Raw genomic sequence first — 27,117 nt, 5'->3', positions numbered from 1 at the left:
AAAGATGATTTAGGGCAACAATTTGGTTACATGTAAACGATAAAAAAAGTACTGTTTAGACATGATGCATGAGTTTTAATAGGACGTGTGGTCTCCTCGAAAAGCTAAGACTGCTGCACACCTGTTTGCCATGGATGCGATGAGGTTATCGATCAGACTTTGGGGAATACTGTTCCACTCCTCAAGAAGTGCAATCTGCAAGTCTCGGACAGTAACAGGCGGCCTTGGTCGCGCAGCAATGCGTCGTCCGAGCATGTCCCAAACATGCTCGATTGGATTCAGGTCAGGAGAGCACGCTGGCCATTCCATACGCTGTATTGTTTCAGCTTCAAGCATGTTGTCCACCAGACGAGCTCTATGCGGTCGGGCATTATCATCCTGGAAAACAAAGGAATCTCCAATGGCTCCAGCGTAAGCGATGACATGAGGTCGAAGTATCTCGTCTGCATACCTTCGGGCCGTCAAAGTGCCATTCCGAATGATATGCAGGTCCGTACGTCCGCCTATGCTGATTCCACCCCATACCATCCAACCAGCTCGTCTGCATTGTGACCTTTCACGAACGAATGCGGGGTTATTTCGAGTGCCCCTGTCCCTCCATACCAGAACACGTAGGGTGTCACACTCCAGACTGAATCGGCACTCGTCTGTAAACAGCACTTGGCTCCAATCATGTTGCTCCCAATCTCGATGTTCAGCAGCCCATCTTCTTCGAGCCGCACGGTGGCGTGGGGTCAACGGAATGCAGACCATTGGCCTACGTGCATAGAGCCCTCCCTCATGAAGTCGATTACGTAGTGTTTGGCTGGACACCCTTCGTCCTGTTGCCAAGAGCAACCGTCTTTGCAGCTGCGTAGCATTCTCTGTTCTGTTTCGACGGGCTGTTAACCGTATATACCGGTCATCAGTTGCTGTAGTGGCGCGTGGCCGACCTTGCCCTGGTCGACGTCTAACATTTCCCGTTTCTTGGAATCTATTCCACAGCCTTGCAACAACACTTCTGGCGATTCCAACAGCGTCCGCGACACTACGTTGTGTTTGCCCGGATTCCAGTCTGCCTATAACACGCCATGCCATGGATTCTGGTAAATCACGTTGTTGAGACATCCTCAAGTCACCTTGTCTCAAAAAAAAATACTGCGCAATCGAATTTCACAGTTACGGCAGTAAAACAGACGTTTCTGCAACATCCCGATTTCTGCCCTTATCTCCTTTTTCTGGTTTTTGACGTCATGAACTTTGATTTGCATATGAAGTTTTCTTCTTCCGTTTCCTGCTAGGCTTTAAATTATGGATGATTCATTTTATGTTACTTATCGGTATACATCTTTGTGTAATTTTGTTAAAACCATGTGCTCCCCTAATTGTTTTGAGCAGTGTAGTAAAATGCGGCAAGGAGAATCAAGTAATCACCCTGTATATTGTTTTACGGAAACTGATTCTTAAATCTGGCAATCCCGAAATTTCAATCCGCAAACTGTTCAAATATCTTCTTCCTGGGATGCAATCGAATCTGCTTAGGTTTCTATTAGAAATCTGTCTATTAGAGTAACTAATATCGAATGCGTAATAGTAATTTTTGAGTTTAAGTAATTACTCAACGCATAAAGTTTCACTAGAGATTTTTATTACTTCCAGTCAAACTTTTTGACTGATAAACTCATCGCAGAAGAGTTCAGCGCTCAAACATTGACGTGATTAATGAATGACAGTCATATTTCAGAGGTTACTCTCTCTCATCGCAGGAATCCTTGTTGATTGATGAGAGCTTCGAAAACGCAAAAATTTCTAAAAACTCGTTCCCTCTTACGGAAGAACGATTATGTTTTGGTGGGAAAACACGAAAATAAACACACATGCAAGCAAGCATTTCGTTCGGCATAAATCACATCGATATACACTGGTAATGAGAAAGCCCCCGTTGCAACATCTGTACTTATAGAACCAACTCAATGTGGTAGAATTCCCTTGAGAAATTGAACTTGTGGTGCCTTTAATGGTGTAGTTTCCTTCTATTTCGTTCTAAAGATTAACTACATGCCTTTTGTGAAAGTTTTACCAATTCTATCTTCGGTCATAATAAGATCACGGCTTGATTAATACACGGCAGAATTTCTTGAAAGGTTTGAAAAAATTGTTGATGGTTACTTGTGACACCTGTAACCACACTAAGATTAAATCAAGTATAGTATTTTGAGAGATCCCTCGCGAGCAGAGACGATGGTTACCTGGTTACCAGTTATTACCTATCACCTGCTCGTATCTCTTCGTTGAGACAGAGCGGCGAGCCATGATCTGGTTAGGAGGAGAGGAGGTATTACCCATGACACCTGGTGTAATTACACTGGGGTTGAATCAGTGGTTTGAGAGATCCCTCGTGAGCATTGACGATGTTTGTCGGGTGTCACATACGGCACCCAAGTGACGCAGTGGTAAGATGCTCGTATTCCTCTATGAAGGTTACCATCAATGTTTACGAGTTCGCATCCAGGCAAGACCATCAGTAACAGGTTCTTTACCTACCGAGCCTAGGGTGACCACCGATAGATAAAGCCTTCAGTTCCCACCTAACTCCACTGGTTGGAAATTGCTGTATGGCGATATGTGACCAGAGTTGATTTGATGTGCAGTATATATAGTAGTAGTAAGTGTCACTTATGTCACCTTTGGTGTAACTACACTGGGACTGAATCAAGCACGAATGTTTGAGAGAGCTCTCGTGAGCATTTATTATGGTTTGAAAGGTGCTACTTACGACGCAGATCCGGATGTTATTGACATAAAAAATGGCCTGCCTAAAAACTCGAAAAAATGGTATAAAATTTAATAAAAGCTCTAAAAACTAAAACAAATTCTATTAAAATAACAAAACAAATTTCTTTAAAATCCAATTGTGTTATGTAGTGGAAGATAATTTTTTTAATAGCATTGAAAAAATCACATATAAATTTATTCTCAACATTATATTTCACCAAAAGCTGTCAAATAAATTTTGCAAATAAACAATTTTTCAGTTATGAATTTAATTTATAAAATCTAAAAAAGACAAAATATAAATTTCTGCAAGTAAAGTTTTATACGCAGACAAAATTCTCCCAACATCAACAGATGTTATTGGATATATAAAAAAACCAATCCGATTTAAAGTTGATTCCTCCCCAATTTCAAAATTTTTAGATATTACCGTCAATACATCAGAAATTTTTCCCTTGTTTTTGTTTTTATTTTGTCGAATTTCGTAGCACTAAATTGGCCTACCACACCTGAAGAGCTTCACTTGACCTTTATCAATAACATCGATAAGCTCCATGCTTTCTTTCTGTAGGGCTGAATGGCGAAAGCCAAAATACTGTACGCCATCTACCTTTCAATATTCCCCTGTAGAAAATGTTGCTGAATCTTAAAGCATGTGCAGCATCATACGGATCAAAATCATTTAACATGAATTTGAGGATTAGAAAATTTTCTTTACAGCACATGCAAATATTTTTCATGTTCCCAATCAACCCTTTCAAATAACGAAAAATGGTCTTGCTCGATGGGATCAAAAAATTCTTTGAATTCACTTACATTCAATGTTTTGTGAATAGATAACTCTTGGAATTTTTACTAAATTAACTTTTTAAATAATTAACTTAAAACTAAACTTTGCCTGTTATGTATAAATAAAAATACAAGTGAAGTGCAGGGCCTTCTTATATATAAGAGCGTCATGGACCCCCGGGCCAAATGGTTTTATTGTGGCCCTATATTGCAAATTCTAGAAAATTTCAAACGGGTCTCATTTTTGTGGGGCCCCTCTTCTTCTGAGGCCCCCGGGTCGTGCCCGGGAGGGCCCATGCGCTAAGACGGCACTGGTGAAGTGATGAAAGCAATGAATCTATTTTGAAAAAATAAAAAATTGGAGCCTTATTTTTTTCATAATTATCCAATTTTTGTTTACTTTTTAACCTTATTTTTATTCTGAGAAAAATTAAAAAAGTGAAAGAATATCCTTAAATGTCCTAAAATTTGGGAAAATTACTTCGAAGTGAAAAAGTTCGGAAAAATTCAAAAAATTCAAATGTCATCAACATCCGGGTCCTGCTTATGACGTTTGGTATAAAAAATGTTTGGGAACTTCTCGTTGGTTAGAATTTATTGACATGGTGAACTATGAACGTTATGGCATGACCCACATGAAATCTGCATCAGCATGTAGTTATCAGACTGAATAGGTTTCGAACAAATAAAACCCGAGAGAACGCCCTTCGTCTTAACCCATTTGCATCATAAGCGCATATATGCGCGGAATTTTCCTGGCCATTATCACCAAAGCGCGTATATATGCGCGCTAGTTTTTTATGCATAAGAACAAAACACTAGACTATTACCATACTGTATAAAACTATTAAATTTAATTTTTCAAATTATTGACCTAAGTAACATTATAAATTCTTTGTGTACGCCATTTTGTTTTTCGTTTTTTTTTTTTTTTCATTTTGAAATATTTCTAACTTTATACAATAAAAAAAATTTTGGTGATATGGGAAAATTTTCCACTTTTTCGAGTGATGCAAATGGGTTAATGAACTCGAATCAGCTTGTTTTACTAATAGAACCAGGAAACTCTCGTCTTTTACGAGGCAACATATCACACTAATGTATGCTATAAATTGATGAATGTTTTCATCATTTATACAAGTACGCGCTACACGCGTGTAATTACATGCAAAATTCTTTACTTTATTGAATAATTTTCGGAAACTATCCAAGCTGTCTTATTTTTGAAAACGAAATTTAAAACAGCGTAATGGGGGAATAAGATGGTTCCCAATCGCTAGGGCGTCAGCAACACGTTGTTTTGAAGTCTAAACTTGACGTCTTGGAGAGACCACTAATAAAGGATGTCAAAAAATCTTTATTTTAATGAGAAAGAGCGAGTTTGTGATTTACGTTCGCCCGACAACTTAACCCTTCCTAAGAAATTAAAGGAAGAGATATAGTAATTTGCTATCAACGTTAAAAGCATCACATCTAAGCTCTTCGCAACGACGCATATTACAGTAATTTCACACAAAAGTATAATAATAATGATGATAATAATAAAAGCGTGGTAGCATGTGTGTGTGTGTGTGTTATGGGGATTAATGGCGCTTTCTTTATGCATTTTAACTTGCTCGAAACTGCATGTTATGAGATCGAGGCTCCTCTTGCGTTCGGTATGATAAGAAAAATCACTCAACCAACTCCGTCCGATGTTGGTTGGTCGGGACGGTAATGACCTACCATTATTCATAACTCCGTGCGTTCAATTAAATTTATCGTTACGAAACTGGGCAAGTTTCGTGACAATAGCGCTTATAATACAATCGCGTGATGCCTGAGTGGGATGCTATTGCTTCTGTGCTGCTGTGACCGATGACAGGATCATAAGAACATCTTTATAACTGTCCTGAAAATCGTCATTAAGACCATCTTCTGCTATTGATCCACAAAAAAAAAAAGAGAGTCGTTTCTCTTTCTTGTTTCGTTTGGTTTGGCTTCTGGTCATGTGTTAAATAACAGACGGAAATAGATACGGTCCTTCCCCGATCGAACCGTGGTAATAAGACAACACAATGTTATTTTTCTTACGTAGGAACTACGTATCGGCTTATTTTCGATCAAAATATTGAATTCGATTGTGGGATTCATTTTGGAAGTCAGACCCTTTTACACTCACACTGTTTCCAAGATCGTTTTTGTGGAGTGTAGACATTTTCCTCGAATTCCTAAAAACATAATAGACGAATCGTTCTGAAATTTCGGTCATATATACCTTATATTAGTACTTACCATTTCTAGTGAGAATTTAGTCACGAGACCGAAAAGAAATTAAATAAGAAAAAAATGTTTTTGATCAACTCTGTGTATCAGAAAAAGCTGCAAATGATCGCAATTTAAAATATATATATTGTACTAACTTTGAGCAATATTTAATTTTCATCTATGATTTTCGCTTATAACATACTGAGTTTTAGAGAACCCAATTTTACGAAATTTACAGAAAACATGGCGCTGTACATGAGCCATACTGTATTGAAACTTAAAACGTGTCGAATCATTAGTCAATGAGATACGAGTATTTCTATTAATAATTGCGCTTGCGCAAGAAATATAAATTTTATTTCTCACAATTTTATTGCCAGTTTAAATTCCAGCTGAATTTCATGAAAATTAAGAAAAAATATATGCGATACCGTGAGCTGTAATTTCGAAACTTACTGAAAATAACTGAATAATAAAGAAATTCCCAGAAATATTGGTACACAATTATTGGTTGTTATTTGATTATTTCGCGAGAATAAGCCCACATCATTATGCGCATGAGCGAAGACGCGTCTGATGCTATGTAAGAGAAGTGTTTTAGCGTAACACACGTCTATGGTGTCAAAATAAACAAACTGAGATCAAAAATGAAGTAACAGCAAATAATCGTGTACCAATTTGTGGAAAAAAATCCCCTTATTATTCAGTTATTTTCAGCTAAGTTTAAAATGAAACGCGTATATCTTTCTGAATTTTCATGAAATTCAGCTGGAATTTTCATATAAAGAATCTATATCACTATATTTCTGGCAATTAAATCGGGAAAAATAAAATTTATATTCCTTGAGCATGAGCAATTAATAATCATTTACTATAAATACTCGTATCGCATTGAATAATGATTCGACACATTTTAAATTTCTATAAAATATGTCTCGTATACAGTGTCAGGTTTTCTGTAAATTTCGTAAAATTGGGTAAAACGCGGCATGTTATAAGCAAAAATCAACGATGCAAATTGGAATTTTTGTAGAAACATTTATATTTTCTCGTGAATACACGGGCTATTCTCACGAAAATACACAGAAGTATTGCTTAAAGTTAGTACAATTTTTTTAAATTCTCAAGTCATTTGCAGCTTTTTCTGATATACAGGGTTGTTCAAAAACCTTTTTTCCTTATCTACATTTTCGTTGGTCCCCTAAATGCATTCGTGACTAAAGTCTTACTGGAAATTGTGGGAAAAAGCATGAGCATGACGTGGCCAAAATTTCAGAACGATTTGCTCAGAAACTCTAGAAAATGTCTAAACTCCAAAACTTTTGGCAATATAGTGTATATCTAAGGTCATCTGGTTATGGCTGTATGCGGCAATAGTTTTATAAAGAATTGCAGTGTCCAGAAGCGGTGAGAGATTATGTGAGTTTCTTCGAGAAGTATTCCTAGACATGGTCGCACCCGCGAAAAGCAAACACATTTAAAGAGAAAAGCCTTCTGGCAATCGATCCAAGTATACTCTAGCATACAAAGTAAGGTTGGGAATCTTTATGGGCGTATACCCGAATCGGACAAAAATAAAAATACTATTCTCTAGAGGCGAGCAATTTCTTTACTGAATCTGATTCATGAAACTATCATGAGTCATGATCATTATCAACATTATTCTCATATAAAACTAAAAGGACGTCAATAGTAAATATACTTGATTATCCCCTGTCCTATCCGTAAAAAAACACGAACTGGTGCAGCCCCTGCATATATAATTCCCGTAGGTCCAGCCCTGGTCGATATTCTTCTTAATGTGCCAAAAAGACGATTCCGAGAAACTATCAGCTTAAACTATTTCTGGCCCAGTAGTTTTAGATACTAGCAAGCGCAGATCCAGAAGGGGGAGGGGGAGGGAGATGGGATAATCGCACGTCCCTAGAGCCAAATAATATGGAGAGAATTTGATCATCCCGTATGATCCGAAGAATCTACATAATAAGTTGCTTCTACACATCACCCTGGATATGCCCCTTCGCTCTATCAGAAGCTGAAGTTGTCTGCCTGGACTTCATTCGCAGCTGAGTATGTTTATCTAGGTTTCATTCGCAGCTGAAGATATATGCCTCGTCTCATTCCCAACTGAAAATCCCTGCTCCCGCTTCACTCGTCGCTGAAGATGTCTACGTCGGCTTTACTCGTCGCTGAAGATGTCTACGTCGGCTTTACTCGTCGCTGAAGATGTCTACGTCGGCTTTACTTGTCGCTGAAGATGTCTACGTCGGCTTTACTCGTCGCTGAAGATGTCTACGTCGGCTTCATTCGCAGCTGAATATGTTTATCTCAGCTTCATTGGCAGTTGAAGAGATATATGCCTCGTCTCATTCGCAACTGAAAATGCTTGCCTCCGCTCCATTCGCAGCTGAAGATGGCTTCTTCAGCTTCATTTGCAGCTAAAAATATCTGCCTCCAATAATTCGCAATTGAAGTTTTCTGGCTCTGCTGCATTCACATCTGAAGGTCTCTGCCTTCGCTCAGGCGAGGATCCAGGATCCAGAGAGGGAGCGATAGGAACGACCATCCCTCGTAAGAGCAGAACAATATGGGAAAATTCGTCTAATCCCGTAAAATACGAGGCGATCAAACGGACTTACCTATTCGCCCCAACCGTCACATTACCCTGGATCCACGCTAGGGTACTCGTCCCTCTTGAAAAAAAGAGAACTCACCACGTTCCTTGTCTACCAATTAATCATGTGCATTCATAAGATAACCTACAGGTAATGCGATCAAAATAATCAAATGATATTATATGTCCTAGACGAGAACCACGAACAATTCAGATGAAAAAATTTCCACCCTTACAAAATTCCCAGGTATATTAATCCAGTTCAAATCTACAAAAAAATGTACAAAATGCTAAAATAATCCATTAGTATCGATGAGAAATCAAATCTCTTAACTTCAAATGATGAAACAGCGAAAAGAAATAAGAAAATAATATATTTTTAGTTATTTTCTTCTTCTTCCATCATTTACTTCTTGTTAAGGGTGAAAAGAAAGGATAAAAAAAAAAATTGGGTTAAAAAAAGACGGTTTTCAGGAAACAGTTGTTTCAAATTTGATTAATAGTTGTTTGGATATTCTTTGTTTTTTTTTTTCTTTTAATTTTCTTACAACATAACACGATTCAGTCATTTAATCATCTTATTTTCTCTAAAACAAGAAAAAAATATTAATAATGATTTTAAAAAAAAGCAAAATGTTTCTTCTAACATGTTAAAGAAAAATGTTCTTTCCTTGAGGTATTCACTTCCACTCTTTCATACATTATTTTTAATCCCGGGTTTTGAGAGCAAGGTTATTCAAATCATTGTCTGGAATTTTGTAAGAAAGTTTAGCTTTGATAGTGTTCTTTGTTGTAACAATGTCGTGTTCAAACAATGACGTACCAACTTGAATAAAAAATAATAATAATTAATTGATTAAAATGTGAATTAAGAATGATTGAAATACTCAATCGGAAACTCAGTTCATTGTATTAAACATCGTTGCTAAATCAACACCTTCTTCCAGTATGGGTATCCTAATTGTGACTTTCCGTTGTTACTTCTCTGATGAATGCCATTAGATCATTTGTGAAAACTGCATCAACGGGGAAAGGAACTGTCCGGTAGATTTGATTCCGATAACGCCATTGAAAATTTTAATAAAAACCGAAAATTATATACTCTATTTCATTTCATTGTGGCCCATTAACTGTTGCAAAACCCCTTAAAAGTGGTTCTCAAATTTTTGTCACCCGCGGCTCCCTTGCTCAATTCATGATACATGTGCGGCTCCCAAAAATAGTTTGGTAGATATTTTCCCCATATAAAAGAATGGGAATTTGTAATGTTGTAGAAAGCTATGAATATACCTGGGACAAAAAATTACCAATGGGCAACAGAATCATTAATGAAATAAACAGAAGAATCAGGATCGGATGTAGCACTTTCGGCAAAAGCTATGTATTTCTGAAGGGTCACATGTCATTATGCCTGAAAAGAAAAGTTTTTAACCAGTGTGTGCTACCAGGACTGACTTATGGAACTGAAACATGAACACTCACAAGTAAGACGATACAAAGGCTATAGACAACACAAAGGAGCATGGAAAGATGTATGGCAAGTATCACAAGGAGAGACAGAAAACGAATCACTTGGATAAGAAGCCACACAAAGGTGTATGATATCATGGGAAAGAACTAAACGTTTAAAAGTGGAAATGGGCAAGACATATTGCAAGAAGACAGGACAACAGATGGCCCACAAGTAGTCTTTATTGCATCCCCGTGATGTTAAACGTCCGAGAAGGCATCCCTAAACAAGATGGATTGACGAGATCAAAAAGTGGCTGGAGTGAATTGGATGGCAAAAGCATCAAACAGAATACCCATTTCAATCCACAGCAGTAGATTGATGATGATGATGATGATAATAAAAGAACTACTTTCAAAACATAAATAGGCCAACAAATCATTATCTCCAGCTCACTACGACGCCCCTGACAATGGTTGGCGACGCACACATTGAGAAATACTGTCTTCACAGGAGCTAACGACTTTTTATAGCCCCGTTTACATGGGAAATGAAAAATCTTGTTTTCTTGACCCCTCAATAGGAAAAAATCCCAAAGGATTATGGGAAAGGGGTATATGCACCACAAAAATTCTCATATAGAAGAGAGGGTGCAAATATTTCCTTCTCTTTCTTCACTCCTCTTTCCCTACGAGGGAAAAAAAGTCGTCAAGCGGGTGCCAGAACTCCCAATGCTACTGCAATATTGCACGTGTAAATGGAACTTTAGAAGTAACTTTGGTGACTTCCCGCACTCTCCGAAAATATTGAGTAAGTTTGGTGTGAATTTTTGAGAACAAGTAGTATGTTTGTAAGAGGTACGTGACTTGAAGTGTTGATTTAGAAACTTAAGTGGATGCTGCCATCTATCGGTCAAATCAGCACTAAGTGAATGTGATGTTGAAGTGCATTCTTGTAACGTTGTGACCTACGTTTTCAGGAACAAAACTCCAGTTGTTCGCCTTGAAAGCCATCACAACACCCACATGGCTTCACAGTGTGCCGATCTTAAATTTAAATACTAAAACTTGTCCGATAGAACCGGCACGAATTATTAATTAGACAGCTTTTTCTCAGCCCAGTATATCAAGGAAACATACTTTCTGGATATTATAACGAGGTGAACTTGCAAAGAAAAGGCATCTGGTCTCCGCCGGGACACGAACTCAGGCCCTTTTGCAAACCGGTCAAGCATGCTACCACTGCAGACAGTGCGTGAGATAAGAAAGGCAGGGTCGTGTTCCCTGAACAGCATAAACTGACACAACGCTTCTTTCTCTCTCATTTATACTGTTCTTTTCCAATTTTTCTCAGATTTTTGAAATAAAATATCTCAAGCGAATATTGCACTTAGAAACGTGATTTCTTTGGTTTCGAGATAGGTGGAGCAACAACTTTTTAGTTGGGTGTTTTAGAACAAGGTGCTGATATAAAAATTTAAATTTTTAGTATTTTGTGACACACTGTATTTTCCCTCTCAAAAGTAGTACAAAGAGATCCATGTGAACACATTTTGGGCATTTTTTAGTATTTTGATGTATGAACCATACCTCTGCGACGAACAGTTTATAAGATAAAGGCCGAATTAGGACTTACAGGGCACCCTGTATATTTCTCTCATCAACGGCTGTTCTGAAGAAGGTTGAGGCGATTTGTAGAGATGCGGAAAGCAAGCATGTCTTCTACAAATGGCAGACACGATGCATTGGAAGTCGATGATTTTAAGAAAGACCATGTGTCAAGCTAGACTCTAGTAAAGTAAAATGAACAAAAATAATTCAATTTTTCTGACTAGCTCTCAAATCAGGAACACACGCGAACATCCAATGGGTAAATCACACATTCTCTATAAGCACAGTAAGCTGGAATTTGTTAAAAGCTATTTTATGTGAATATTCTTTCCTATATTTTGTATCACGAGACGCACTTATAATGGAAACATCATAAAGAATTATACTTTATACCAAATAAATGGAGAACCGTGGAAGCCATAAATGATTTTTAGAATTCCATCCGAAATAATATGCAAAGATACACACAAAGAACTTCATTTTTCTCGTCTCCTTTTGTCAAATGACAACTGAGGGGTGAGTACCTGCAAGAACTCGACTGTTTTGCATTATTTTATTTCTGCTCTCTAGATATTTTTGGGAGTTATTTCCATTCCTGGATACATCATCTACATATGCAAATTCCTGATTTCCTACACGCTCTCTCCTTCCTTCTGTCTCTTTTCCTAAGAAACGGAGCTACTTGAGTAGAAGATAGATAAAAAAATAAGGAGAGGATGTTTCATCTTTCCTTGTATTTCTCTTTCGTGGAAAATGCCTTCATTTTTTATGGGTCTTTTTCTCCTTCTGGAAAATTCATTTTCTAAGGAAAAAGTTGCTTTTCTCTCCCCTTATGCGATGAAAAACGACGTTTATAAACTGATTATATTCCATATCTTCCCAGTGTTATTCTGAGGACTGCTAGCCATGTTTTTAGGTGCTTTTTTTAGAGCCATATACTCGCTATATGGAGATCCTAGGCCAAACTCATCGTAGAACCTATCGAGTGTGTAGGTTCACTTAAATTATACTCACCTTACTATGCAAATAAACTACACTGTTTGCAAAAGTTAAAAACATGAAATAAATCCGCTTAAACTGAGGATATTCATGATATTTATTCGGTAAAAATTAGATAAAAAAGTGATGACACTCTGCAAATATCAACTGATGTGCCCAACTGCGTTTCACTTTGCAAAAATCATCCAAAACAAGCATTACATGAAAGCATCTATTACTTGAAAAGGTATCTTACTTGAAAAACATCTATGGTTTTGAAAAAGTTTATTGTTAGTGTGTGCTTGTTTAGGATTAGAGTTGCTTTTTGGTTAGATCAGCTTTGTCAAAACAAGAAGAACGCATTAAGAAGTGTCCTCGTATATAATCTGAAAGCTTCAACACTCTTCATAGTTATTAAATCATGTCATTGGCAGAATGCAATCAATAAGTGGCTGCAGCATATGTTACATTCACGGCTACTACAGCAAAGAAAGAGGCTATATGTTCCAGTTCTCTGCATAGGCAGATACAGGAGAAGGATGAAGGGAACAATCACCCCCCCCCCCAGTGAAAAATTTGTATTATTAGCATAGGCGGAGTGAGGGGATGTACACTCATTGCCATAAAAATTTGCGCACCCAGAAGAAGTCGTCAAAATGAAACGAAATTTTACACATGTAAGTACTACGTTGATATAAGTAAATGATTAGAAAATCCAAGAAAAAGGATCATTTATTGCAGAAAAAAGTACAGATGAACAGAAGTTTTAGTACTCTGTTGGACCCTCTCTAGCGCGAATGCACGATGCGATACGAGCGGGCATTGAGGCATACAAGTTCCGTATGATGTCCTGAGACATCTCGTTCCACAGTTGCTGTAAATGCGCCTCTAGTTCGACCAACCTCGTAGGGTGTCCAACTTGCCGTCCCAAATGATCCCAGATATGCTCGATTGGTGACAAATCTAGGGATAGAGCAGGCCAGGGAAGGGTGGTAATGTGGTGGAGGCAGTCTTGTGACATCCTTGCTGTGTGTGGCCTAGCATTGTCTTGTTGAAAAATGGGAGCCCTGCCATGAGTGGCAACACATGTGGCTGAAGGATGTTATGGACGTACCGCTGGGCTGTCATTGTGCCATGGATCAATATTAGGGGTGACCGTGTATCGTAAGCAATGGCACCCCATACCATGACGCCAGCTGTGGGAGCGGTGTGTCGCTGTATAGCGAAGGCAGGATTGAAGTGTTCACCACGGGGCCTCCACACATGAACACACGATTGTCATCACTGCTCAAGTTGAATCTCGATTCGTCGCTGAAGACGACCTGGTTCCATTCCGTTGCACTCCAAACGGAGGCGTTGGTGGGTGGGTGTCATTGGCAGCACACGTAATGGGCGCCGCTATACCAGATGTCCTTCAGCCAGGCGTTTTGCGATGGTTCGGGAAGACACAGGGGCCCGTAGTGAAGCTGCTGCCTGTGTCTGGATAGCGGCCAATGAGGCAGTTGGCTCTACGCGTGCGTTTCGGATGATGTGACGGTCTTCTCGACGACTGGTCTGTCGAGGGCGTCCTGAACCTGGTCGCCGTGTAAATGACGTCTCTTCTGTCCACCGGTCCCAACACCTCCTCACAGTAAAATCAGAACGGCCTAGTTGACGAGCTACTCGCCGAGCTGACTACCCAGCTTCCATCATCCCGATGATTCTACCCCTATCGAACTCTGACAACTGTTCATATGATCTTCGACGGCGGCGTAACGGCATGTCTACCTCAGCATTTCCTTTGCAAATGATTAAATACACTCCAGCAAGCTCTGCTTACCTGTTTTATACTCCAAGGAGAACGAAGTTCAACGCCCTCTAGTGGCATTACGCAATGCGCAATCACGCTGCATTTCTAATCATTTGCATATCTGCCCGACATGTACCTTCAGGCCAACTTTCGTTTCGATCCCACAATTATTTCTTGGTGCGCAAATTTTTATGGAAATGAGTGTACATTCCCCCGCCCCCGTTCATTATACACACCCTCGGTGATTCATCCCCCCGCCGTTCCAGGAACCTGTATCCGCTTATGGTTCTGTGAAACAAATGTTAATTGTCGAAGTACAGTACATCCTACACTGGTGTAAGAAATTAAGAGAATTTGCAGACTTTGTCGATTATCTCTAGAACTACTGTACCGATTTTAATGAAATTTGATATGTACATACATTGATACAATACAAAACAAATAACCATTCAATAATTGTAATACACACGCATGATCGTGTGTAACACTCGTTGGAGTCGGAAGGTATGAAACAGCGGTTGCAGAATAAACAAAAAAATGGGTTAATAGGGGGTATGGTCCCCTCTTACAGATATACAGGTCTCGCAGCGTGATTTCATACTTGAAATAAGGCAGTTTATCATTTAATAATAAATAATAATAATAACGTGATCCTCACGTATTCCCAAGGGATCAGCATGATCCGTCCAGGGAATTTGTTAGTGTTAGTAAACATCCATGCCCGAACCGGGATTCCAACCCAGACCTGCACAGTGAGAAGCTAGTTCCCTAACCACTCGACTGCCAGGCGGCAAGTGGCAATTGGTTCCACTCGTTCAGCAACGCTGTTTTCATTCCCTGGATGGTTTCCCGAGGTCACAGTGCCTCTTTCAAAGACATGGAGAGGTGTGCGGCCATCCAACATGATGCCTGCCCAGACCATTAAACCTCCTCCACCATAATGGTCGATTTCGCGGACATTGGAGGGTAGGTAGCGGGTCCCTGGTTCTCTCCATATGAACGTACGGCGAGAATCGGTGCTTAGGCTGAACCGGGACTCATCAATCAAGAGAACGGTCGCCCGTTGATCCATACTCCAATCTCTATGCACCATGATAAATGGATTCTCCTGTCCGTAGAAGTGAGCGGGACGCAAACAGCAGGTCTTCTTGCAAACAACCCTCTCTCATGAAGTCTTTTGGAAACAGTCACCCTTGATACACGGGTTCCTGTGGCTGCATACAAGTCACGAGAGAGCTGAGAAGCTGTAGCACTCCTGTTACGCCTCGCTATAATCTACAAATGGCGATCTTCTCTGGCTGTCGTGGCTCTTGGACGACCTTGCCCAGGCTTTCTCTCGATGGATCCTGGAACTGTTCCCATAAGTTACACGCGACGCTGGGCGTTAAATTGAACTCTCTACAAATCTGGACTTGAGATTGGCCTGCTTCTAACCTCCCCACAATTCGCCACCTCATTCCATCATCTAAACGTTGGTGGTTACTCATTTTTACTGTTGCAATTTGAAATTAACCGATTGCTGCAAAGTAATACCAAGAAATTCGCCGAGGTGTGCTAGCGAACGAAATGCGTCTTAACTTACGCGCGCTTATAAAGCCTGTTTCTCTACTGACTCCGCCTACACACACGTGTACGCTTACGTATTTGACGTACAAGATTTGCATTTTTGTCTAAAAGCAGTGGTTTTACATTCAGTTCAGTTCTTTTCATGAAATTCGATAAAATATGCAAATTCTCTTAATTTATTTCACCAGTGTAGTATCCATTAACCACTTAACAGTTTCTTTTTTCTGCCAGATCGTTTCCAAAAAAACATAATTTTGATTACCATTTTGTATTAAAATCAACAGTCAAAACTATTACTCGTTCTCTTTTTATTACACGTTATTCATTCTTATTTTACCACCACAAAATTGTAAAGAAGTACTATTTTCTCAACGCGTGATACACTGAAGAAGTGCAAGCAACATTCGCTCTTTTTCTGGTGTTAACGGAAAGTAGTAAAACCTGCCCTTGAAACCAGTGTACACACTTGTTTTTTTCAATCCAATCTTTACTGGACTACTAGAGCCATCTATTAGAAACATTACAAACAAAAAATGCGACAAAGCCGGGCAAATCAGTGGATTGGCGTAGAAAAATGAACTCTCGAGCGGCGTAATTCGGGTATTGCAAAAGTCCTCTTTTGCGGCCGTGTTAAGGGGTTAAAGAACTTTTTAATATGCGTTGAAGAGGTGTCTTTGCCCGTTTGTTCTTCGCCAGCTTCTCTCGTGGTACTGCAAATTGTTGTTCTATGACAGTTACCGCCCTTTGCTACGCTCAATCAGATGATAAAGGTGAAACTTCGATATCATGTGATAGGAAGAATGAAACTTCGATATCATGTGATAGGAAGAATGAAACTTCGATATCATGTGATAGGAAGAATGAAACTTCGATATCATGTGATAGGAAGAATGAAACTTCGATATCATGTGATAGGAAGAATGAAACTTCAATGGAAAGCTCGTGTTAACGTCAAACAAACTAATATTCATGTTGCAGTTTGTTTGTGTAGCACAAACAAAACCTTTCTTATGCTTCAAGTGTAAATATTTGAATGAGAAATAGTCGTTGAGAAAAAGAGAATAAAAACATACCTAAAAATATGTATTAAAATTTTACCATATCCTCGAATGGGTGAACTAATGCATTATATGCCAGTGAAACTTTGAATGAATTAAAGCCAATTTTATGGAGTTAGTCAAATTTACTACCACGTACTCGACTTCTGGAAAGCAGTAAATACTAACCATTCCCAGTAGTTGACTTGAGGGTTGACGCTCAAAATACCTTATGTCTTCTGAATTTTCGGTCATTGTTTAAATGTTACCACGTCATCGACAACCAGTGCTTCGAAGTATGCGTTGTACTGCTTCAAAACACGATCAATGAGTTGAAATAAATCCGATATCTATAAGACTGCCACAGGGAGGAAGGAGCCCCCATAATTAGGATCCTCTACCTCAAATGACCGTCAAGAGATATCATTGCTCTCACGTTTAAGCAGATTCGTATCTCTTCTAATGATCACATGCCGAATGTCCACGTGTGTGATTATTAGTAGGTAAGGGAGAATGGGTTGTGTGTGAAGTACGCTGTATGTTGTCATTTCTCAGCCTTTCTCCTGGAGGATACGAAATCCCTATGCCCCCAAAGTCATTTACAGATCGATATTTTACATGCCGGTGATTAGTCATCTTAAAGCCGCGTCGGAACAACGAAAGGATTATGCAAGACAGCGAGACATTAATCTTCAATTTAAAGGACACTCCATATCGGGGAACACTTTATTATCATAAGATACCTGGAAGGTTTGCACGCAAGAGCCCTAATAAAACGGAAGCTACCGAATCCTTTTCCGTGGAATTCTCCTCGTATGAAAGTTGTTGAAAACTTTCATCAGGGGAAAACTTTATATCTGTTATGATAACAATGTATGGATATAGCCTAAAGGATAGACAGTATGTTGTGCCAGAACATTAGGCCGGATTCAGTTATCATTCCATTTGCTGGGAGATGTATCGAAGCCGTAATATACGATGTTTGTCTATAGATTTGCATTTACATCTTAGTTACACGTCAAGTTACACTGCGAACATCCTGAAATGGACTACCGTTTTAAAAATAAAATCAGGAAAATGCTTAGTTTTGAACAAACTGATTCCGGTAGCAGATTTGTGTGGAAAGGTCACAATATTTATTTAGGAAGTTGTGTTACATCCGAGGTAAAAAATAATATTACCGAGAGATGGTGCTACTTAATGATGGTCATACATAATTACCAGAAACATCTTAGTTCATGGAAGATGACGTAAGACCTCATCGGACTGTTGAAATTTTCGATTTCATCGAGCACATTTAGATAATTACGTCATTGCTCCAAACTCAACCAGAGATAGCTACCACCTATTCTTAGGATTTGACTCCCTGTGATTTCTTTCTTTGAGGCCACATGAAGGATGCTGTGCAAGGCCGTAGCATGACTTCTCGGGGTTCCGGCAGACTTTTTCTTGGACCCCTTGAAAGGGTTATAGTTATGCAAAATAAGCCTGCCCCCCCCCCAAGGCAGCGCTCCTGTTGCCCCAGCCTAGTTACCCCTAATACTGTATACTAGAAAAATCGCCAAACTCTCGAGAAAATCGAACAAATGATAATTTCTCAATGTGTAGTCACTCTGTAGAAAATGCTGACCAACTTAATTTTACGACTACGACATGTGAGGAGCTTGTTTTCAAAAGGAAACATTTCCACTTTTGCTAAATTTACAGTAGAAGTAAAAAACGTATTCCTCCAGGATAACGTTTGCTTCACAAAAATTGAAAATAGCCCCATAGGTAGCATGTAGGAATGGTAGAAGAATATTTAAATACTATGTTTTTTTTTATCAGCATTCAAGAGAGCTATCCACGTTGGAATTTTGAAAATGTTACGTTATGAAAGAAAATTAGTGAAAATTTCACCATGTGATAAAAATTTGAACTGATAAGTTTAAAAAATATGAATTTCCTACGGCACCTGTGCTGATATTTCTGAAGGTTTTAACTAGCCCAGGAAGGTACCCTCACTGCCTTTCTCGTCATTCACATAAAAAACAGTATCATACCACAATGGAACCTCCCATAACGGAAACTCCCGTTAGCGGACACCTCCGTTAAACAAAAGGGAACCAACAGTCGCGGATGAAATGGGTGTATTTATTTTGGATTGTGGTTCGAGTTTGTCTATATTACTGGAGGTGTGGGAGTCCCAAATGTCAGCTGCGTAAGAAAGTACTAAAGTGGTAAACGTTTGGAAGAGAGTAGTCTGACATCCCGAGTGCAATGTTTAAGGTTGCGGTGAATGAAGAAAAGTTTATTGAGACATTTCTAGAAGACGTAATCAACATGTTTGTTCCAACGTAGGTCAGCTCAGATTATGACGCCGAGGTATTTAATTTCGGAAACTTGAGGTATAGTTAAACTATTGATCGAGTATGAAAATTCAAGAGGAATTAATGTACGGGAACCTCCCATGAGAGCTGTGTTTGAAATGTTGATAGGCATAATGTATCATTAATTGACAAATGCTAGTGTCTCAGTACTATTTGAAAAACTATTTTGTACTACCGATACAATGACTTCCTAAATAACAAAATTTATAGCCGGCTCTAAATCTGCTGCCGCAATTTCTTTTCAAACTTTGGATATTTTTAGGATATTTAATTTCGAAAACCGTCAGTTTTCATGGACGATATTTGATATGGCTCATCTCTTCATAACGATTCCTGCACCGTTATTTATGATCATTATAAAAAAAAAAAAGAACCGTTAGATTGAAGCATTCTCTTTAACAGACGATTGAACACACGACCCCACGTGTTCTAAGGTGTCAATGGAGGTAGTCAATTATCTGAAGCATACTGATAAAATGATTTCTAAAGCTAAAACGATTTCGAAGTTCCTGGACAATTAATTTTTAGGAATTGGAAGATAATCCCCGGCGTTTCGGAAGGAAAACGTAAGGACGAGGCCACCATATAAATTGACAAGATGTCACAAAGAGAGGAGAGAGAGAGAGAGAGGAGAAAAGTCTTCTGTACCTCATCCCGGGCAACAAGTTATGTGTTAATCTTCGACGTTGACTCGCTCTCTTTCCCAACGGGGAATAAATATACCACAAGGGACTAAGGTGGACGTAAGATCTATCACAAGCGCTGATCTCTTTCGACTTGCCCACAGACGCCATCTTTACTTTCTCTTTCCTTTCTCTTTCGGTACTCTATAAACTGTTCTTTATATTGAGTTACTAACGCAATTTTGTTATAACAAAGAGAGAGAAACCTTTTGGAATTGTGCGCTTTGTATGTATGACATTTTAAATGTATTTTGATGTAACAAAATGGAGTAAAATGCAAATATAAATACGTTTATTGGTCATATCAGTGCTATAAATTTATATGAGGATAACAATATTACGTACATTATTGTCATGACTTTTTTTTATTTCTGCTCTTCTGCACTGACATATATCAAGGCAATCTTTATCTCTGCACTGCCAGATGGAAAAGCACATTATTTTTTTGTGCACTGCCAGGAGGCAATGTACTCGTTTTTCTCTGCACTGCCAGGTGACAAATCATTTTCTCTTTTCTTCACTGTCAGGTAAGCATACCCCTTTCTCTCCTGCACTGACAGGTGACAAGACACAATTTTTATATTCTGCACTGCCAGGTGGCAAGACACTCTTTGTATTTCCTGCATTGCCAGGTGGCAAGACGTGTTGTTTTCTGGCAGGTGGCCAAGTTCACTGCCCAAGTGGCTAGGCATTCTTCTTTATTTCCGCACTGCTACATGGTAATACGCTCTCTATCTCTCTTTTCTCCCTCCACTGCCTTATACTCTATCTTTTCTTCGGCTGACATACATAGACGTTTGATGCACAGAATGACAACGATTTAATAAAAATAATTTCAAAAACAAACAAATCAAATTCTTCATAGAATATAGCTTAATCTTTGAACCAAATTTTTATCTTGAAGATAATTCAATAGTTTTATTATTTAAGAAACCGTCGATTACAGTAAAACTAATACAAAAAATACTGTAGAAACATTACATAATCACAGTAAATATTCACTATCATCACGTGCAAAAATAAATAGCTGTTTAGTAGTAATTTATTTTAAGTTGAGCCTATACTTCTTTAGTTTGACAAGTAACTTACAAAAATGATATTTTTTTCAAAGGCAATTTGCATATTTTAAATTTCTAGAAAGTTAATGCTCCCATATATTTTTAGGAAAGACGTGTGTTTTTTAAACCAAGCAAGAGAGGTTTTTAGTTTTGGTAGAGAAATGTGAAAAGCAAACGTAGAAAGAGATTGATGGCAAACAGGAAAAAAAACTCCATCTTCAAGTAAATCATATAAGAATGTATAAAATACAAAAATTTCAAATGACATCTCAATATATTTCCCCCCGAAAATTCCACAACATGACATATTCCCGAAAAATATAATATTGACAGCTGGATATGAAAGTTTACAAAAAAATTATCTAAACCTTTTGTGTCATTATAATTCCGTTAGATTTTATAATTCAATTCTAGATCTGTCCAAGAAGTAAAAAAATAAGAAAAAATAACGATTTCTTACTCGTGATTCCATATTTTTACTGTCGAAAAATGATTCTATAGGAGATTAAATTCGAAATAAACAGGAAAGGATTAGTCATATTTCACTTTGAATTTCTGAAATATGTCCTTCATCCATTTATATACGATCCTATACACTTTTTTCAATAGACAATGATACACTCAAGGAAATGCCATCAACTAGGAATCGAAGAGATTTATATTTAAAAATAAAATGAATAAAACGGGAAAATTTTAAAACACATATTTTTTCTAGAATATAATTATCTCGGGTATGTGATGATAAAATATTTGCATGAGAAGCTTATGCTCTGATGTTGTGTGAAAGTTATAATCGCTTTGGAGATTACATACTCATTTGGAATAGAGAAAAAATATTATGATAAACGGGGAACCAGAAAAATAAAAGGAATGTTAAGAATTTCTTAGTTTATATCATTTTTCAAACAGATGAAATATTGTTTCCCTCCTCTTTTTTGCCCATTTCCGTGAAACTTCGGATAATTTATTGTAAGAAAATGATAAATTATTGTTGAATTTGAAAAATAAATGAATTCCATTTGTGATTCGAATCGATTGGATACTGCTTGAAATATGTTTGTTTCTTTGGGTTTTGTTGGATTCCATGTCTCTCTTTTATTTTGCTGATAGGTGTTTTTTTTTGGCCGATACGTTTCCGATTTTGTATTTGTACGACAACCATGTAGCTTGCAGCTGCGTGGATGTGAGATTTCGCTGTTTTGGCAATGTTGGGGGATGCTTAGTGAAGAAACAAAAGCGCCAATAGTTAGCTACTTGGTTTTGCTGCTCGAAAGCCAAATTTAAGGAGTGGTGTAAAGCATGTTCTATGACAAGGGTCTTTAACTTTCTTTTTTGAATCGGTAGCACTGTCTGTGTCCCGTTATCAGAAGAACACACACAAGCTCTGATATACGCTCGAGGTAAATCTGCATAATCACGGAATTCACCTTGAACATTTGAACTAGTATAAAGTCAGTTTATACCTCACGAGTATGAAATCGGGCATTATTGGATGCTTCAATGAAAGATTGTGCATGCAACAGGTTACATATGTCTGTTCTATCTTATCACCAAAAAGACACGCATAAAACTTAAAAAAATGGCTAGACATCTTAAGAGGTGTTTCTGACAATTTTTTGCCCCACCACACAGATCATATAGAAGCAACAATAGTACATGTGTTGATTTTGAAATATTTGCAACTATTGTTTGGCAGGATGAATGTATATCAGCCTATGACTGTACAAACTTAGGCCACAAGTCAACCTGGGATTAGGTGTGCTTGTTCTGTCAAGTTAACTTAGCTAATTTTTTCCATTTAAGCACATATAATTACGGAACAGTCAGACTAATCTCGGCACATTCAAGCTACACGGAGCACCCTGATAACCTCGACCGTGTGAATAACATGAACTGTGATCTATATGACGGGCTTATAGAGGTTCTATGGTGCTGTTGTTCAGATGGCCCTGCAAACAATCAACAATTACAAACATCGAACAATACAAATCGACATTTGAAGTCTGGGCTTAAATGCAATCATGAGCTTATTTTTTTCTCGTCACAAGGATATGAAAGAACTCTCATATCATATCCTTGTGACGAGGATATGAAAGAGCTCTCATATCATGTCCTTGTGACGAGGATATGAAAGAGCTCTCTCTCTCTCTCTCTCTTGAAAAATTTCCCCCATTAGATCTTCTCCCGGTTCATTTCTCCTATTTTAAAAGAAAACAGAAATAGACTCGAAACTCTCTTCAAGTACTCATGGTAGATGACTTTTCTGCAAAACAAAGCGATCAAAACTTTAAAAATATCTAAAAGTACTCTTGATCTTTAAACGAGCAAATACAAAGACAAACAGTCGAGCAAATAATCAACAGTGAAAGCCAATAATGTGCTTAGTGGCACTGTGAAAAAAAATATATACACACGAGTATTGGCAGCATTACCACATTCTCTTATGGACAAGAAGAACAATGAATACTTAGCATACTTTCCAAAGAATAGATCTATTCTCTTTCAGAGCAAACAGTTTGCTTGGATTCAGTATCAACTCTCGAACAAAAAATAAAACTACTCTTTTTCCAACGATTCAAAATATTGAGGGGGAAAAAAGGAACTAAAGGAGTTTGAAAAGTTTTTTCCTTGCTGAAAACAAAAGTCTAAAAAAAAACCAAAAAAACCAGAAACGTCTATGTGTTTCGGGTAATATTGCTAGGTTCGGAGTGAGGTGGTTTTTCGAATTCCTTTGGGTTCAACCTTGAAGATTCCTTGCTTCATTTCCACACACACGTGGAGATTTACTCTCTCTCTCTCTCTCTTCCATTTCAAGAGAAAAAAAAATTAATACGCTTGAAAGATTTTCTTGAATGAAACACTTGAACTTGAATCACTTGAATAGAATCTTATAGAAGCTGAGATCCATTTGAAGGTCTATGTCCTGTGTACGTGAGGTAATGTAGTTTCTATTTTTTGTGAGAGTTTAGTGCATTTCATTCATAAATGGATGCAAAGAAAAGATACATGATGCACTCTTTTCTTTCAAACACCCACTTTAATACCTAAACTTACATTATGCTGTATTAAATACACATGCGTCTTTTCATTCAGATCAAACTCAGTTTTGGGAGAGATGTTCTCGAACCAAAAAATCGTTGTCGATATGAGTTCACTTTACTCAACGTTTTCCCAACACCTGCGGTTGCCATCATCAAGAGGTTTCGTAATTTGATACTAAATTCGATTATTTGTTTTTTAGCTGGAAATCCAAGAGTTCTCAAGAGCTGGTCGGCCAATGATTCATTGGGTGCTTATACTTTTAAAGAATGTCGGGTGTTTGTCTTATTGAATATCGAATTGTTGTTGCCACGTGAGTGATATGTTTACGTCCTTGGACAAAAAGCGATAAGCAATTTGGTTGCCCCGCTGATTTCATTGACGGCCTCGGAACGGATAGGGTCTGGTGTACTTCGGAATCCACGCCCTGCTGAGCTGCATCGTCTCTTGTCTAAGGACTAAAAGATGTCATTCATTGGACATCAATTTAATATTCACCTATAAGAACAAGCAGCGCCGGACAGGCCGAAAAATTATAAGCACCCGCTGGGTCGTTGGTCGATTACCTGTTGAAAAGTTTTGGACTTCCAGTTAAAAAAACAAGTCTTCGAATTTATTATTAAGTTATGACACCTCATGATGATGCCAAACTAGTGTTGGAGAAACTTTAAGTGAAGTGAACTCGTTTGGATGACAGTGTTTCTCCCAGAGAACTTCTCTTCCGATTGACAACGCCAGAAAAAAACCTTTCTAAAACTCAATTTTATTTTAGTCATTTTTTTTCGCACCACCATCACCATTCTATGCGCATTAGAGCTGATTAGATCCAAAGCCTAAAATGTTATTGGTAATTCCGATATTGGCTTTTCTTTCTATGTGTCTCGCATGAGATAGATGCAGTTACTGCAATCATCGTTTTGGCGCTATCTGTCTTCCATAAGTGAAAGTGAATAGTAGCTCTCTATTTAGAAACATCCGAGAAGGTTTGAAACACCCGATCAAAGGATAGATGCATTTCGGTTATTATTGTAGCACATTTTTCCCTTTCTGTTCATATCATTTTTTTTTTACTCATAGTAACAGTTACTCACTAACGTAAACAATAGAATGCAAGTATTACGTAGTTTAGATAACATTTCATAGTATTTAATGCCGTCGGTGTTCAATAGATGGCGCAATAGTCATTAGAAACAGTGATATTTCTCCACATATCGTAAAAAACCGAATGCAAATATTTTGGAGCTTAGATATGATTTTGTAGTATCTAATGGCATTGATTCTCGATAGATAGCGCAACTAATAAAACCACAAAAAATCAAGTTCCGGAGAACCGTTTTTTACAGACTGCGTATCTTCTATTGAAAAAGGGAGCCACATCAAGGGAGAATAAAGATTAAAAATACAAATTCCTACTAAAACGAGGAATTCTTATCTAAAACAACAACAAAATTTATATAGTCTTGGGAATTTTACTTACGAATGATCCATTGGTTGTATTCCATACTTAAGATAAGAATACTTTGGATCGCACGCGCGTGATACAAAAAAACCAAGTAAAAAATCCATAAAAAAAATTACTTCCCTTTTTTTTTGTTAAAAAATTATACATATTCAAATTCAGTTCGTTATTTAACATAAAAAAAATATAATTTGTTTTATAGCAACGATTTAAAAAGAAAATAAACCGAAAAAATTCAGAGATAACATTAGATTCGACCATTTAACAATGAATGATACGTTAAATAACATTTCTCGTTGTTGTTATTTTGTTGTTTTTTTTAATTTCAAAACACGTTTTTCTGAAAAAAATAAAAAAAATTCACAAATGTTTTCTCCATTAAACTGAGGAAAAAAAACCTTCTTTTTTGTCCACGAAACAAAGAACCAAACTACGTCCATTTATTTCTTCGGAAAAAAAAAACAAAAATAAAACAGTAATTAAACTACTTGTTAGGAAAAATTTGTTTCAAATAAATCGCTTTAAAAGTATACATTGACACAACAAAAAAAAAACACAAATTTAGGTGAATTTTATTTTATTTTTAAATAAAAGATGAATTTATTTGTTTTGTTTTTGGTTGGGGGTGAGGGAAATGAGTTTTTAAGCAGTGTTTAGCGTGATTACACGCAGATATGGTCTTAATGGATCCTTTCACCAATAATCACAAAATCAATTTATTTAATGTAGCGTGAATTAAAGGAAGAGCTTGGTATGAATTAATACTCTTAGATAGTTTCGTTTTGATGCTGCCAATAATTCTGGTAATGAAATAAATAATGCGGAAGAGTGTACAGGGTGTCCCACGAATCACTCTCGAAATGAGAGGGCTGATAATACACGTCGGTGCAAATAGTTTTCGCAATAGAACCTACTTATTTGGGTGATACGTGCATCACACAACTTCAGAAGTCATCAAAACATGGGAACTCTAACCCATTTACATGTGTAAGATTGGGGGTTGCTTTGGTGGCAACTCTTTGTCCCCCTAAGTGTGAAAAAAAAAGAGAAAAGGAGATCCGTCAAATGAAGTACATCTTTGTTGAGGAATAATGATGGTTAACTATGATATTCCACTCCCATAATCCTTTGTGCCACGGAAACTACTGTTAGCTCCTTTGTCAGCCATCTAGAACCAATCACTTCCGTTCAATCCACGTGATCAGTGACGACTTCTGGAAAGAAGGGGGGGGGAGGATACCGGCATAAACTAAACGCCATGTAAACGAATTGTTGCGAAAATCCCTGTGACCGGTAACTTCCCGTGATATCTTATTTTTCATATAAATAAGGCTTCTGCTCATTACATAAAGGGCGACAGGGAAGTTTCATACACGTTATATGAGCGGGGAAAAAATTCTCCTTTCCAGACACTGGCAACTGTGGAGGAAACAAAACTTTTGAAATTTTGTGTTGTCCCTTTTTTTGGCACCAGTGGCTTGAATTGCATATGTTAACATGTGAATGAAAAAAATCATTTCTGACCGCCATCTGAAATATACAGTGTGGTCATAAAATAACTTTGCCAATCTACGACTCCTTAGCGGCTGTAAAAATTGACGAATGTGAATTAATTTGGAGATGTAGGTTTTTCAGAGTATGTGCGCTGAAAGATGGAGGAAAAAACAAAACCTTA

At 37.8% G+C, this 27,117-nt stretch overlaps 1 long non-coding RNA gene across 1 annotated transcript in view; it reads left to right on the top strand.

Annotated features, from left to right (window-relative positions):
- Nucleotides 1-27,117, top strand: part of LOC149074149 (uncharacterized) — a 258,560-nt gene that overhangs the window by 42,848 nt on the left and 188,595 nt on the right. The gene's annotated exons all lie outside the window — the stretch shown is intronic.

This window comes from Pholcus phalangioides, unplaced genomic scaffold, assembly GCF_987345545.1.
Source record: "Pholcus phalangioides strain wild (caught in Gottingen) unplaced genomic scaffold, Ppha-v1.0 ptg000017l_1, whole genome shotgun sequence".
Taxonomy (NCBI): domain Eukaryota; kingdom Metazoa; phylum Arthropoda; class Arachnida; order Araneae; family Pholcidae; genus Pholcus; species Pholcus phalangioides.
This window is presented reverse-complemented; position numbering and strand designations above follow the sequence as displayed.